At 44.6% G+C, this 15,784-nt stretch overlaps 1 protein-coding gene across 1 annotated transcript in view; it reads right to left on the reverse strand.

The window, feature by feature from the left end:
• The window catches only part of SQOR (sulfide quinone oxidoreductase), a 45,418-nt gene extending 30,155 nt beyond the window's left edge, over positions 1–15,263 (reverse strand). Inside the window, exon 1 of the mRNA XM_007169710.3 lies at positions 14,927–15,263. The gene's annotated coding sequence lies outside the window, so the exon portion shown is untranslated. The remainder of the gene's footprint in view (positions 1–14,926) is intronic.
• Positions 15,264–15,784: the final 521 nt, after the last annotated feature.

Below are 15,784 nucleotides of genomic sequence, written 5' to 3' on the forward strand. Positions count from 1 at the left end.
ACCTGACCTCTGGGCCTCCAGCTTCCCAGCCAAGCTTATGCTGAGCTGTCTGGATCCCTGTGGGTCCTAGTCTCTGAGACACAAGTGAACCTTGTCTACACAGCATGGGTTGGGCTTACACTTAGTGCCCAGGTGGTAAGACTCCTGGAAGGCTCTTCCTCCTCCATTAGCTCCTCCCCCTTGGGCTTGCTGGGCCTTTTAACTTAAATCAGCCAAGGCTATCAGCAGTTATTTACATCTCTCAACAAAATTACTTCCAGAAGACAGGGTTCGATAAGAAAAAGTAGGGAGAAACTATCATAATAATCATAGCTAACATTTACTGAGTGTTTACTAGTTGTACTTATGCTGTCTCAGAGACAATAACTTTGTAAAGAGGGTGTTAGTATCCCCATTTTACAGACGAGAAAATTGAGGTTTAGTGTAAAGTTAGAGCACCTGCCTAAGGTCACCTCACTGATTGAAGAGCAGAGTTTAATTCAAACTTACTCCTCAATTGAGTTCTCACAGTGTTAGACCTAAGAGATAATTCAGGGAAAATGCCTACCAGCTGAATTTTATTTAATTCAAATGTAAAGTAGCTTATGCCCCAGGGAGTGAGTTGGGAGGGAATATATGATATTAAATTTTAGCTTACTAAAGAAATTGGAAGAAAAAAATTTAAGTTTTTTGGGGGATGAGTGAGGTAGAATAATAGTATTGATGTAAGTTTTTATGGGCCCTTAAATTTTTAAAATACTGGGATTCTTGCAGTTTAAATGATTTGGAATTTGCTCAAAAATATTACAGGAGGTGAGTAGGTGGGAGTGTAGATGACATCAGATTGGCCATGAGTTGATAATAATTTTTTTTTAATTGAAGTATAGTTGATTTACAATGTTTCAAGTGTACAGCAAAGTGATTCCATTATATATATATATTCTTTTTCAGATTTTTTTCCATTATAGGTTATTACAAAATATTGAATATAGTTCCCTGTGCTATACAGTAGGTCCTGGTTGTTTATCTATTTTATATATAGTAGTCTGTATCTGTTAATCCCAAATTCCAAATTTATCCCTGCCCCCCCTTTCCCCTTTGGTAACCATAAGTTTGTTTTCTATGTCTGTGAGTCTACTTCTGTTTTGTAATTGTAAATAAGTTCATTTGTATCATTTTTTTAGATTCCACATATAAGTGATATCATATGTTATTTGTCTTTCTCTGTCTGACTTACTTCACTTAGTATGATAATCTCTAGGTCCATCAACATTGCTGCAAATGGCATTATTTCAGAGTTGATAATAATCTGAAGCCAATTTATGGATATATATATGGGCATTCCTTGTGATAATCTGTGAATTTTTGTATATGCTGGAAAGTTTCCTCAATAAAAAATTAAAATGAACGAATGAATGAAACAGCAAAAAACAGTGTGTCAGGGTGGACATTACCTTTGCTCTTTAGTCACTGAAATGTTAAGGTCTAAGCATATTTCAAGTAATAGCAAGATAACAGAAATACAAGTAGTAGCAACACAATTATAATACTTCCCTCCCATGTGCCTAGAGCTTTACAATTCACAGGACCCATACCTGAGTCTACACTGGAGGTACTGATACCACTTTACAAATGGGAAAACTGAGGCTCAGAGGGCCGAGGTGATCTTCCAAAGGTCACTTGAATCTGCAGCAGGGTCAGAGCTACAGTGAGTCCTTTCCGTGAACAGCAACTTTTTCTGAATGCCCTTTGGAGCAGCAATGCAGGCATTAGCAGGAGCCTGCAATTCAGAGGTGGAGAGCTCCCATTCTGGACCTTCTCCCAGCTCCGGATCTCAGGATGACCTCTTTGCTGGTGCCCCACATGCCATCCCCCAGAAGGGCAGCCCTCCAGGCAGGGGCAGATCCAGGTTTTATGGGCAGTGAAGCCTATACAAGTTGGGGACCCAAAATTACAAATACAAAATTAGATAGTTAATATTAATTTTGAATGAGAAAACAAGTCCAAATAAATGTCTGGATCCTTGGTGAGTCAAGACCCTTCTGAGATCTCTTTTTGGCAGTTTATCAGAAACATAAGCATAATGCTTTCTGGTTATAACCTGGCTACCCCTCCGCTCCTGGAACTCCCAGCACCCACAGAGACCTGTGCAAGAGAGAGGCCCTGAAGCTTAAACTTCATTTGCTTCTGGGTAAATCCACCTCTAGTGCCTACTGCACTCCTCTAGGGCACTCTGCCCGCCCACCCCTCTGGGACTCATGAACTGGCCTGGTCCCTCCCTCTACCGGTTCTGAGCTCTGCCAAATCCCCTCCCACCCCTTGCCAGCATACCATGGCTCCTTTGGACAATCTGAAGCTGGATCCTGATCCCTATTGGAAAACTGGCTCATCACTGTACCATCTCAGACTCCTATGTGCCAGGCACTGTGCTAGGCACTAGAGGTAGACATATCCCCATTTCACCAGCTGAAAAAAGTGAGGCTCCAGGAGACTGGTTACATCAAGGCTACACAGCCAAAAAAGGACAAAACCAGGATTAAACCGGAGTGGATGGAAAGGAGAGAGGGAGAGAACCAAAGCAAACATCATCCCTTTCCCTATTATACAAAGGGCACTCCTGGAAATTGGCTCACACCATTATGGAGGCTAAGGCCCAAGATCTGCAGTCAGCAAGCTGGAGATCCAGGAGAGCCAATGGTGTCGTTTCAGTCCAAAGGAACAGCAGGCTCAAGACCCAGGAAAAGCTGATGTTTCAGTTCAAGTACCAAGGCAGGAGGAAACCAATGTCCCAGGTCAAGGCAGGCAGACACGAAGGGTTCTCTCTTCTTCGTGGGAGGGTCAGCCTTTTTGTTCTATTCAGACCTTCAACTGATTGGATGACACCACCCACACTGAGGAGGACAATCTTCTTTACCCAGTCTACTGATTCCTCTGGAAACACCCTTATAGACACACCCAGAATAATGTTTAACCAAGTATCTGGGCACCCTGTGGCCCAGTCAAGTTGACACATGATATTAGCCATCACACCCTCTGACTTAAACTATAAAAGGGCAGGTCTAAATATGGAAAAATGTCAGGAAGGAAATTGTCACTGTGACTGGATTGCCAGGAAAATACCAAACATTGCCCCCCAAATGCTATGGTTCCTTAATGTGATCTCATCTCAATCTGAAGTACATGCAAGTATGTAGGCATATTTGTGGCACTTATCAATGGCACTGAATAAGACACTTCATGAAACCTTCCTGGAGATATTTTGAATCCTACTGTATTAATCATGTTTTTAATTTCTGTATTTTATGATTGTTTTGACATTTGGGGGCTTTGCTAATCCTAAATAGACTGCCCCTCTCAGGGCTAACCAACTCCTAAAGACAGCAAGCAACTCAGTCTAGGAGCACACTTTTGATAAGTAAGCCAACAAACCCAAAGTCCATACCTGAACCACTTCCTCTGTCTGGCTTTTACATTCCAGAAGGCAACATTCTTCTGCCCTAATCATCCCAGGACCAGACATGAGACAACTGATAGGGCAGCCCCTATACGCCAGAGCCCACTAAAATTAGTCAAATTAGCCAATCCCAAACCTGGTCCGTCTGTTCCCCCTGCCTCATGAAAACCACATTACAGGTTTTCCTTAATTTTTCTGCCTCCTGACCAACCTGCATGCTTCCCCATGTGGCCCTGGTACATGGTGTACCAGGCCTCCCATTCCTAGGGAACTAGGAGTCAAAACTTTGTCCTTCATGGCAGTCATCTCCTGATGTGCTGGTTTCACCATGCCTGATTGAAAACAAATCCCAGGTACATTTTAATACACTACATTAAAGTGCATTCACTACTGTCCAGTCAGATGGAAGATTTTACATGTTTAACAAATTTTGCTCTACTCCTTCTCCTTACAAACTCGCTGAACTGTCAGGTGGCATTTAAAAAGCAATTTAATTACATATTACTGTCGAATGCTATAATTATGTGAGTGAGTGAGCCAAATTTTGCAACTAAATAACATAGCTACAGTATGATTTTTTAATGCAATAATTACTCCTGAAGAATACAGCACCGGGCCATCCTCTCTTTTGTCCCACTCTATCAGTGTATTGAAACGAGATATCTTCTCCAACAAGGAAAGTTTTCACATATATTTTAGCCATTTAACCTTGATAAAAGAGAGGTGTCATCAGCCAGAAGTGTTCAAAAAACATCACCTAAGCTACATTTTTATTTACAGATTTATTTCCTACACAAAAGGTATGCAGATTAAATTACATTTAGCTATGCTAAATGTGCAATCATATCTTTATGGAAAGAAAGAGTTACATGAAATCTGCATGGTCACAATTCTGCTGTATCTAAGAATGTTTCTACAAGTATTCGTTGAGTACCTACTACATACAAGGACCTGTACAGATGGATAGAAATTTCCCTACCCAGTCCTGGTCCCATTCCCAGTCTATTTGCTTTAGATGCTAATGGAAGAACAGCAGAGATTGCCAGTTACTGATAATGTAGGCCAATAATAAGGTGAGCCAAATTTCAGGGGAAAGGTGTTTGTTTGGTTGGTTGGTTTTGGCCGCACTGTGTGGCCTGCAGGATCTTAGTTCCCCAACCAGGGATCAAACCCAGGCCCCCTGTAGTGGAAGCGTGGAGTCCTAACCATTGGACCACCATGGGATTCCCCAGGGAAAAGTTTTTTTTAATGTTAGAAGGTCTAATTTAAATATTGGAAGGTTAAAAGTAGTGAGATGTGTGTACATCTTTCCCTTTCCAGCTTGAGTAGGGATGTGTCCTAGTGCTTTGTGTTTTCCTCTATACTCAACAGAGTTTTTCTGAATGAATTAAGTTCTACCTTCATTCACTGTGTACACATCTGACATATAAAGGTATTGAATAAATCCATCCATCTGCTAATTCATTCTATGCTCTAAATGTTTGTGCCCTCCCAAAATTCATAAGTTGAAATCCTAACTCCCAAAGGTTATGGTATTAGTAGGTGGGGCCTTTGGGGGTGATGAGGTTATAAGGGTGGAACCCTCATGAATGGGATTAGTGCCTTATAAAAGAAGGCCCAGGGAGATCCCTCACCCCTTCTACTATGTGAGGACACAGGGAAAAGACATTGGCCCTGACTCAACTATGCTGGCACCTTGATCTTGGACTTTCCAGACTCTAGAACTGTGAGAAATAAATTTCTGTTGTTTATAAGCCACTCAGTCTGTGGTACAGTAGTCCCTCCTTACTCACAGTTTTGCTTTCTGTGGTTTCAATTATCCACAGTGAACTGCAGTCCAAAAATACTAAATGAAATTAAATTTTTAATTTCAGAAATAAAAAATTCATAAGTTCTAAACTGCATGCCATTCTGAGTGGTGTGATGAAATCTCACGCCATCCCGCTCCGCCCCACCTGGGACATCAACCATCACTTTGTCCAGCGTATGCTGCCCCTTAGTCACTTAGTGGCCACCTCAGTTATCAGATCAACTGTATTTCAGTGCTTGTGTTCAAGTCACCCTTGTTTCACTTAATGAAGGCCCCAAAGCACAAGAGTCGCGATGCTGGCAATTTGGATTTGCCAAAGAGAAGCTGTAAAATGCTTCCTTTAATTGAAAAGGTGAAAGTTCTTGACTTAAGAAAATAAAAGAAATCATACACTGAGGTTGCTAAGATCTACAGTAGGAATGAATCTTCTATCCATGAAATAATGAAGAAGGAAAAAAATTCGTGTTAGTATTGATGTTGCACCTCATACTGCCAAAGTTACAGCCCCGGTGTGATAAGTGCTTAGTTAGGATGGAAAAGGCATTAAATTCATACAGCAAGATATTTTGAAGACCACATTCACATAACTGTCATTATAGTACATTGTTATAATTGTCCTATTTTATTATTGTTGTTGTTAGTCTCTTACTGTACCTAATTTATAAATTAAACATTATCACAGGTATGCACATAGAGGAAAAAACATAGTATATACAGGATTCGGTACTATGCATGGTTTCAGGCATCCACTGGGGCGGGGGCAAGGGGGTGGGTCTTGGGACGTATTCCCCCACCGATAACAGGGGGCTACTGTGTTTGTTATAGTGGCCCAAACAGACTAAGACAATTACTGAGATCCTATCCCTCATTACGCCAGGAGCTGTGCTGGGTGCTGGGAAAAAAACCAGTGAACGTGTCACATCAGGTCCTTGTGCTGAAGGAATTTACATTCTAGTGGAATGCAGTACACGTTAGCCCCTCACCGCCGACTATTATTCCCTTCTGAAGTGCCCCTTCCTGTTTCCTCATCTTAGCCGTGGCCCAAAGTGCAGTCCAAGTCACAGCTTCTCTAGTCCCTCCAGCCCAGGTTGGTTCTACAAGTCGTGGTACCTGTCTTGCCCTTCTTGGAACCTTCTTGTGGTCACTGTTATTTGTTGGCATTTTGATGCATCTGTTTTCTCAGAGAGATTGAAACCTCTTGATGGTTGGAGACTCTGGTTCTAACTCTGGTCCCATCTATCCCCACAACACTTATCAAGTATCTGGGCCCTTCTTGTCAACCCTGGGGTCCAAACAGTTGGTGGCAACAGGGAGAAAACCTCTGCAGTCTACCAGGAGTGTAGCACTCTCTAGCCACCTCCTCAGGGACAGTTGCCAAAAAATGAGGCACCTGTATTTTCCACCACCTACATCATCTCTGGATTAGGGGAAGGAAAGTTGGCGTTGGCTTCCAAAAATCCGGGTTTATATCCCATATCTTAGATTTAACTACCAGAAGCAAAGTACAATGTAATCAGTATGAGCTAAACACCTTAGGTGTTTTGAGGAGAGAAGAAATAATCAATGAAAACTTGGTGAAACAGAATCTGAGCAGCAGGTAAAAGATTGGCAGCATTTGGACAAGTGGAGATGCTATGGGAGGGAACAGCATAGGTAAATGAATCAAAGAGTAGGCTACTGCCCTCCAGACCTCTCTCCAGCCTTCTCTGCCCTCTCCAAACCTGAGAGCTGACCTGTGAGGTGGGCATCAGCTGGCCTCCCTGGTCCTCTGGCTTCCAGTTGGATTCAGCCAGTGGGAGGCACCAGTAGATTAGAGGATGGGAAAAGAATGAAATTAGGATATTTATTCCCCAGACCCCTCCCAGCCAAGCCTCAGCTGAGCAATGCTGGATTCCTCCAGCTGAAGGCCTTGGCTCCTGTGGGGTGGCCTTCTCCTCAGCTACTGCCCTTACTCAGAGTTCTAGTAATCACTCCATCTACTTGTTTCTTCAGGCCCCAAATCAATACCATTGCTTCACCACTCTTGTTGGTTCCCTCTAACCCTGCCCACATCTTTGTAAATAGTTGTTTCATTAAACCCTTCTTAACAGCACTGTTTGAGTGTGCCAAGTGTTTCACAAGACCCTGACTAGTAAGCTGGGAAGGCCAACCAGATATGACTGCTATTGAGAGGAGTAGATAATAAAGAAACAACAGAGCCCGATTATAAAGGGCCATGCTAGGGAACTGAGGCTTTATATCAAAGTTTTCAGAACAGAGGGGGAAGCTTTGAGAAAATCAATCTAGTGTCAGGGAGAAAATTAAATCAAAAGAGAGACAAAACCAGTTCTGGACCTCAGTTAGGAGACTAGTATAGAGGTCCAGGTATAATAATAAGGGCCTGATTCAGTGCTAGCATTAGAAATACAAATAAAGATCCAGATAAGACAGAGGTAAGGGAAAGAGAATGACTGGATGAGAGGTAAGAAGGGCCCCTGCGGGGACGGAGCCAAAGTTGAATCTAGGCAGCTAAAGAGAGAGGAATTGTGTGGGCAGAAACAGGGATGTCTAGGCAAGGGCCTGTCTGAGCTAGTTTGGGACAAGTTAGGGATTTGGGAAATAGAATTCCAAATGCTAGAATGAGCATGGCATAACTGTGGACAAGGAGAAGGGAGCCTAAGCTGGTGCCAACTGGGAAAACAGAGAAATAAGACTGTATTGGCATATTAAGTAAAATTTGAGGTTGGAAGCTTAATCCTAGACAATCGTAATCTCATCTAGGGGTCACAAAGTAGCAACCTGCAGGCCCAATGCAGACCACAGCTGTGTTTTGTTTGACTCACAAATTCTGCTCAAATTTTGAATTAGTGCCAATGTTAAAAATTTTGGATATCTTACCCTTGAGATTCCAGATTATTGGCCCCTCTGACAACACTGAACCCACATTCTCACATGTCAACTCTCGGCTGGAGCTGAGCCGTCACTGCCCATGTAGACCCTGCACGAGGTTCCCTCTCACCCAGCCCCACGTGGCCTACAATACTCCTTTGTTACTGCTCAGCCCTAGCTGCACATGAGCTGTGGTCCCTGCTAAAGGCAGTGAGAGTCCTTGGAAGTTCTTAAGGAAACTGAAGAAGACCCCCTGGGGGGAGTCAAGAGGATGACTTAGAGCAATTCAGTTGAGTTCAGCATTTTTGAGTGTTCACTATGTCCCAGGCACTGTGCTAAGCACTGCGGAACCTGGGATGAATAAGAAGAGTCTATTGTCACAGGGAAGACCAGGAATATGAAGGTCCATTAAGTGGCTGATTCAGAAATTCAGGCACCAGCAAGGGCTTAGAATAGACATGAGAACAGAGATGAAGGTGTGAATGCAAAACAGATGTTGAAGGAATTTTTGTGACAAATTAGCCATAGGGGATAAAGAAGGAAGGATGTGAACTGGGACCTTGTTCAGGTGGCTATACTGAAGAGACGGTGTAAGTAACAGTATTGGATTACTCCGAGTGCAGTGAAGATCCAAAGCAGGGTGCGAGAGAAGGAAGCCACGCCCCTTGAGGACCCTGAGAACAAAGGATCCGAAGGAGCTGAGCCCAAGAAGGGATTAGGCAGGTGGCGCCCTTCCTCTCAGCTCACCTCCCCTTGAATTCAGCAACTGGATTACTATTTTGTTAACAAATAAAGAAAATGGGGCAATCTTCATTTAGGCCTGCAGGGCCATGTTGGAACTCTATCTCTAGAGCTGTTACAATGCCAAATATTTGTTTAAAGATGAAGCTGTGAAGGTAGTGCTCTAGTAGTGGACCAAGAGCAAATCGTCCAGGCAACAGAAACAATCCCGTACAGCTCCCTGATGATTCAGGGTTTAGTCACATTGGGTTTTTTAGTTCCCTAACTCTTTAGGGGGAAACTGTAGGAATTTTCTTTAAAGAATTACCGATTAATGGGCTTCCCTGGTGGCGCAGTGGTTGAGAATCTGCCTGCCAACGCAGGGGACACGGGTTCGAGCCCTGGTCTGGGAGGATCCCACATGCCGCGTAGCGACTAGGCCCGTGAGCCACAATTGCTGAGCCTGCGCGTCTGGAGCCTGTGCTCCGCAACAAGAGAGGCCGCGATAGTGAGAGGCCCGTGCACCGCGATGAAGAGTGGCCCCCACTTGCCGCAACTAGAGAAAGCCCTCGCACAGAAACGAAGACCCAACACAGCCATAAATAAAATAAATAAATAAAAATTAAAAAAAAAAAAAGAATTACCGATTAAGAGTTACGAATGAGGACGTGGCAATGAAACAGTGGCCCCCTTTGCTACTGAGAAATTTCCTACAAGTTTCCCCAGCCTATATTCATTTTACAATCAGAGAGCTTTGCAATAGGGAGGGACTGACAATTTCACCAAACCATACATTTGCTAAGCAGAAAATAAAAATCCTATTAACAGAAAGAGAATTCTCTCACATTACAGCTCCAGAAAAAGAAAAAATAAGACAGTCAATTGGATTATTTCAACTGAAAGTTAAAGGTTTTGTCTGAATTATATGGGGTGGGGGGGAAGTGCCTTGTTTCTCTGTTGTTTTAGCCAGTGGGAGCTTGACCACTCATGTTCTAGTGTATAAATCATCACAATTTAGCTCCCCTTCAACCCCACCATTCACAGTTGGCCTCTAGTCAAGTATACTGAAGGTTTCAATGTTTGCATATGCCTGTGTGTGTCCATCCCGAGGCTGTACAGCAAGACACACAGGAGAGGGAGGCCTAATGTGGAATTAATTTGCTTCCAGTCACACAGCAGGGATCCAGCTTTGCCTTGATCTCCTGAACCCATTCAACGATCACAATAAAATTACTCATCAGCCTCTGGAGTGCTGGAATTCCCACTCAGAGTTTCACATACAAGAAGACTCTGAAGAGTGGAGTTTCATTATAAACAGGGACTGGCCAATTTGTCAGGCATATTGTTCCATGGAATCCAGCGTGTGAGGTCTTAACACAATGAGAAGAGACTCTTTAATTACAAGTTACACATGTGTTGTTTGAACGTGATTGAAGAGATGCCAAGTTCAATACTTTAATGGTTAGGATAGAATGAGGGGGTAGACACAGTAACAGGTGTGCCAGGTTCCCTAAGCTAGTGTCTTTCCTATGTCTAAATAAATGACACAGTTCCCCATTCCTGCAAAAGCCTTGTCTGAGGACATGTCAGGAGTTAGGAGACCCAAGTCCACATTCCAGGTAGTGCCAGGTAGGGCTTGTCCTTAACTATTCTGGGTCATGTTTTCTTCATCAGTGGAATAAAGGATTGGACTGGGTAGTTTCAAAGGTCCCTTCCTTTTCTAAACTCTGTGATCCTCTAAACGAGGGGAAAAGGGAAACAGAGGTTCACAAGCAGATACTCAAATGGGAATACTTGTCCTACTAACTCCATAAATTGACTGGAGCTCTGAACTACTGCAGCAAAGAATGACAATGGTTTGTAACCAAGCCTTGAACATAATCAGAATGGAAACCAAATCTCCCTTTCTCTTCCCCCAAGTCTGACACCAGGACCATTACTGACCATGATTCACTGGGCAGTTGCTGTGCACTATCCCAGACACAACAAAAACATCAGAAAAAATTATTGAAGGTTTTCTATGTGACAGGTATTACACTGTGAACTTCACATAATTTCTCACAACAACCCGAGAGCTTGGTATTATTATCCCAGTTTACAAGTGAGGAAACAGACATTGTGGAGCCATGGGCAAGTCACAACCGCTTTTGAGTCCTCTTCCACAAGCGTAAAATAAGTGGATGTGTCCAGTTGACTTTAAAGGCCTCGCCTACTCTATGACTCAAAACAAGCTTGGATTTGATTACCTAGACCTTGAAAGGCTCACGATTATCATGCAAACCCAGTTGGCCAGAAAATAGGATGGCCCGTCACCCGCTTAAAGCACCATGCACATGCTCACAGAAACACAAAACCACATTTACTAAATGCAGCACCTCCTTGGGATGTTCTCACAATCTATACTGTAAACAAGGTGATTGTTAAAACACATCAAGACACCATGGGCTGCCTTACAGCAAACTGCCAAGGGAAAAAGAAAGTATCATAGATTGAAATCACCATAGGCCCCACTATTGAGGTCTCCCCCTTCCAGAAGTCAGGGATTGGTCCCAGGATAAAGACACAGATATTTCCTCTCCATCACTGTAGATTGGTCCAGAGCTGCTGGTTCCCAGCTACACAGAATGAAAGCTCCCTGAGGGCTGGGCTAGGGTCAAATTTGTAAATTCATTATGACTGGAAAGGAATTACCCCATGGTACTTAAGGATGAGCACCAACACCATCATCCCATCACCCACCATGCATTTATAAAAGCATCTGCTCTGTACATGGCTCAGCAGCTAGGCTGGTCAGTTGCTTAAGACTGTTTTTCCTAACAGTCAGGATCATGAAGGTGAAGAAGGCCTTAACGACCTCAGACAGGATCCAAGGGACAATACAGAGTGTCTGTAGAAAGAGAGCATAAGATATTCTTGGGTAGGTGAAGGAGAGGGGTCCTAAAAGAAAGTGATGGACCTGCTGGGATCACGACTTAGAATAGAGTGCCAAGTTATATTAACTTGTTAGAGCTGCCATTAAAAAAGAAAAAAGAGAGAGAGAACCCACAGCTAAACAACAGAAATTTATTTTCTCACAGTTCTAGAGGCTGGAAGTTCAAGAGCAAGGTCTCTTGGGGCCCTATGTAATTGCAGCAGTATAATATTTTGATATATTAACCAACTCTTTTCACCTTGAGATTCCCAGTTACCCTGGGAGTCAACCCCACTCATGCAACCAGACATGTGGCACCCACGGCCTCCAGGAGGGTTCATCCCACGGAACTGCAGAACCAAAAGGTCAGATGCTTAGCTTTTGTTTTCAAAAGGCAAGGTCCAGGTTGAATTAGTCTGCCTGATTAACATCAGGCTATCCTACAGCAAAAATTGAACCAGAAGTATCAGCGGCTTGACACAAGAAAACTTATCTGGGTTGAGCCTTCCTCCTCCACCTTTTAGCAACATCATTTGGAACACATGGCCTTGAAGGTCGGTGCAACAAAGGAAGAAAGAGAATAAAGAGCTCACATTCAGTGTAAAATTCCTCAGCCTGTATATTATTCTGCTCAGGACGCCATAACAAGATACCACAGACTGCGTGGCTCAAACAACAGAAATTGATTGCTCACAGTTCTAGAGGCTAGAAGTCCAAAATCAAGGTGTCAGCATGTTTGGTTTCTCATGAGGCCTCTCTCCTAGGCTTGGACCTTCTTATGCCCTCAAATGGTCCCGTCTCTGCACACCCCTGGTGTCTTTTCCTCTTCTTATAAGGACACTAGTCATAACGGATTAGGGCCCCATGCTTATGATCTCATTTAACGTTAATTACCTTTTTAAAGGCCCTCTCTCCAAATAGTAAGATCCTAAGGTACGAGGATTAGGGCTTCAACATATGACTTTTTGAGGGGACACAATTCAGTCCATAACACCAGCATTTGCCCTCTTCAAAGTTACAGGCATAGACAGCCCCAGCGTGGTCTAAATTTACTGTTCTTTACAAAGTTCTCTCCCCATCTCTCTGCCCCAACTTAGCAATTTTACAAAGTAAACCACAGGGTTCACTGGCTGGATCTACTTTTCTTCTTCCTATTACCATCCACATTTATTGGATTACATAGACTTTTAAGGCTGGGAATTAAGAAGCAACTAGTTGGCTTTAGGTCTAGTCTAGGCAGCTTGTAGCAACTTTCACCTTCTGCTCCTATTTACCAAATCTTCAAGGGTCATAGAGGAGTTATGTAATGGGTGACGGAGCAGGGAAACATGAAAAGAAAAGAGGAAAGAGAAATGTGCATCTGTGCCCAGAAATGCCTCATCATGGGTCTGTCTCCATGCACTATAAGACAATTTCCTGCGTTACATCACATCAGATTAACAGGCCTAGACATGGGCAAGATGGAGGAGAAACTGTTCTGCAAAGGAGTTCTAGTTTCCTATCAACACTCAATTTCATTTTCTCTGGCAAAACACCAGCCACACAGACCCACACGCACAGACCCATAGGCCCTGATTGACATTTCAAGCCCTCCAGCTCCAGATGTGTTTCTACATTGTTCAGCCAGTAGGAAAAAGCAGCTCGAATTTTAAGCAGAGTCATTTCTCAAACCACCAGCTGTCTCCTGGATAAATTCTGGGTTTTTTAGATGTAGTTACAAGCAACCCTCTCCAATGCACTTATTCATTCAAAAAATGTTTATTGACTACATTCCATATACCAGGATTGGGGACATAATGGTGATGGCCACAAGCTTGGGGTCTAGTGAGGGAGACAAGTTCTAATAAATGGTACTTATTTCACCCCTCTGTGCCAGGTGCAATACTGGACACCTTAAATACTTGGGAAGGTACGATTATCTCCACCGTACAATGAAGAAGCCAAGGTGAAAATAAGTCCAAAAGACAAGCTCATGCCGCTAGTCGGTGGAAGTGTCAAGACCAGAAGCCATGTGACCTGACTTCCTGAACTTGGGTGGAAGATAAAAATTTATATCTTTATTTTCACTAATCTCTAACTGAACTTTAGCACTTTCTTCATATATTTATGCAAGAAACCCCAGCAGTACTAACAGTACCTATGACTTTGTCACCAATAGAAATCACAGATATTTTCTTATATTACAAGCATTGCCGAAATCTTGAGATATTATTTATGTTCATTACTATTTCAAAATTATGATAGCTATTAGATCCACTGCTAGATCATGTTACTTAATGCATTTGTTTTTCTAAAGGCACATATACCACTACATAAATTCTTTTCATATGTTGACAAGTGTTTTGGAATAGGTTTCTTTTATAATACTATGCCTTTTATTTTACACCTTCAAAAGCACTGCACCAAGAAGTGGTCCTTAGTCTTCCCAGAAATGCCAAAGTGGTACTTGGGAGAAAAATGGGTCAGAACCCTACATTACAGCAATGGGCAGCCCAGGCAAATCCAGAGACTCTGCTCACTGTGTCTTTGAGTAAGAAGCTAGGTTGGGATTCTTTTATAACTAAAAGAGAGAAGCGAAGAGGAAAGGAAAGGACCCCAATTCCACGAGAGGACCCTTTCTACCCTTTCCACCAGTTCCTGCTCAGCACGTGCCCTAAATGCTCCCCTCTGCTGGTTCCAGCCGCAGCTGAAGCTGACTCCTTGAGCGCCCCTCCGTGCCACGAGCTGTGTGGATAAATGTGCCCCACTGTGGGCAAGCAGACGTCACTTCCTACCCCCGGGGGCTGAGCACCCCTCGCGCCCTGGGAACCATGCTGAGTGTCAACAAGCGGAAGGTGCCAGAAATTCCCACACACGAAGATACCAAGACATTCCCATACACAAGACAACGGATACTTCGGGTTTTTAACCGCCCCTCGCAGGTCAGCCTCTCCGCGACCCCGAGGCCCAACACTGCCGGAAGGAGTCCCAAGACCCGGGTTCCAGTAAGGGCAGCACTAGCTGTAGATGCCGGGGGTGGGGAAGAAAAGTCTGAAGAGGGATGTAACCCGACACACAGGGGCCGCGCAGTCCCAGCTGCTGGGACAGAGCTGGGTTAACAATCGGCCTTAGGGGTGATCTCTGTCCCCGCCCGGTCCCCCTCCCCTGGTCAAGTGCCCGATATAGGCCGCGGGACGCCTCTTACCCAGGGGTGCGCAGAGCCTCCGGCCACAGCGTTGGCGCAGCAAAAGCGGCCGCTCCCTGCGAGGGCTCTCGCCTCTGCTGGGACCCGCCCGGCCCTGGGCGGAAGCTGGAGGCGGGGAGAGCGAGCCCACCCCCACCCCAGGAAAGTTCCGGAAAGGTCCCGCCGCTGCCCCGCCCGGCGCCACAGGCCGGGGAACCAAGGCCAAGTGCAAGCGGCACCCAGGCTTCGAGCGCGCACAGGGTACAGCCAGGGACGCAAGTCCAGAGGGCCCGGGGCGCTGCCAGCAGGGCAGACGCCCCTACCCGCAGCGCACCCTGGAGCGCGGCCGGGTGCCCTTGGCGCGACATAGGAGGGCACGGAGGCCACCTGTCGCTCCCCCCATTCCCGGGTGCCTACACTGTTGCGTAACTGGGAGGAACAAAGGTGAAGGCGGGGCTGTGGATAGAGGCCCTGGCGGTTTGCTTCGGGTCGTCCAGTGAGCCCTACTGGGCTTCTCATCTGGTTCCCAAGACTGTCCAGAGAGACAACTGTTCCCGCGTTCATTTCACAGATAAGGTAACGGAGGCTCAGAGACGCCCCAAAACTTGCCTTGGTAAGCGCCGGAGCAGCGCTCTTCCCTCAGGGTGGAGGTCAGGGTCAGCTGGCTTTCAGACACTGGTCTCCACACCACGTTGCGTCCTACTTTCATGACTGGACGTTTTCAGCTGGCTGCTCTAAGTAGGTGCGAAGTGTAGGTGAGTGGTCGTCGACCACATCAGATCTAGAGCACCTTTTTATAACATATATAGGGTGTCCGGAGTCTTACTGCAATTTTAAGCTTTTATAACTTCAGATGTGAGTTACAAACTTTCCTTTAAA

This window comes from Balaenoptera acutorostrata, chromosome 3, assembly GCF_949987535.1.
Source record: "Balaenoptera acutorostrata chromosome 3, mBalAcu1.1, whole genome shotgun sequence".
In the NCBI taxonomy this organism is placed as follows: Eukaryota; Metazoa; Chordata; class Mammalia; order Artiodactyla; family Balaenopteridae; genus Balaenoptera; species Balaenoptera acutorostrata.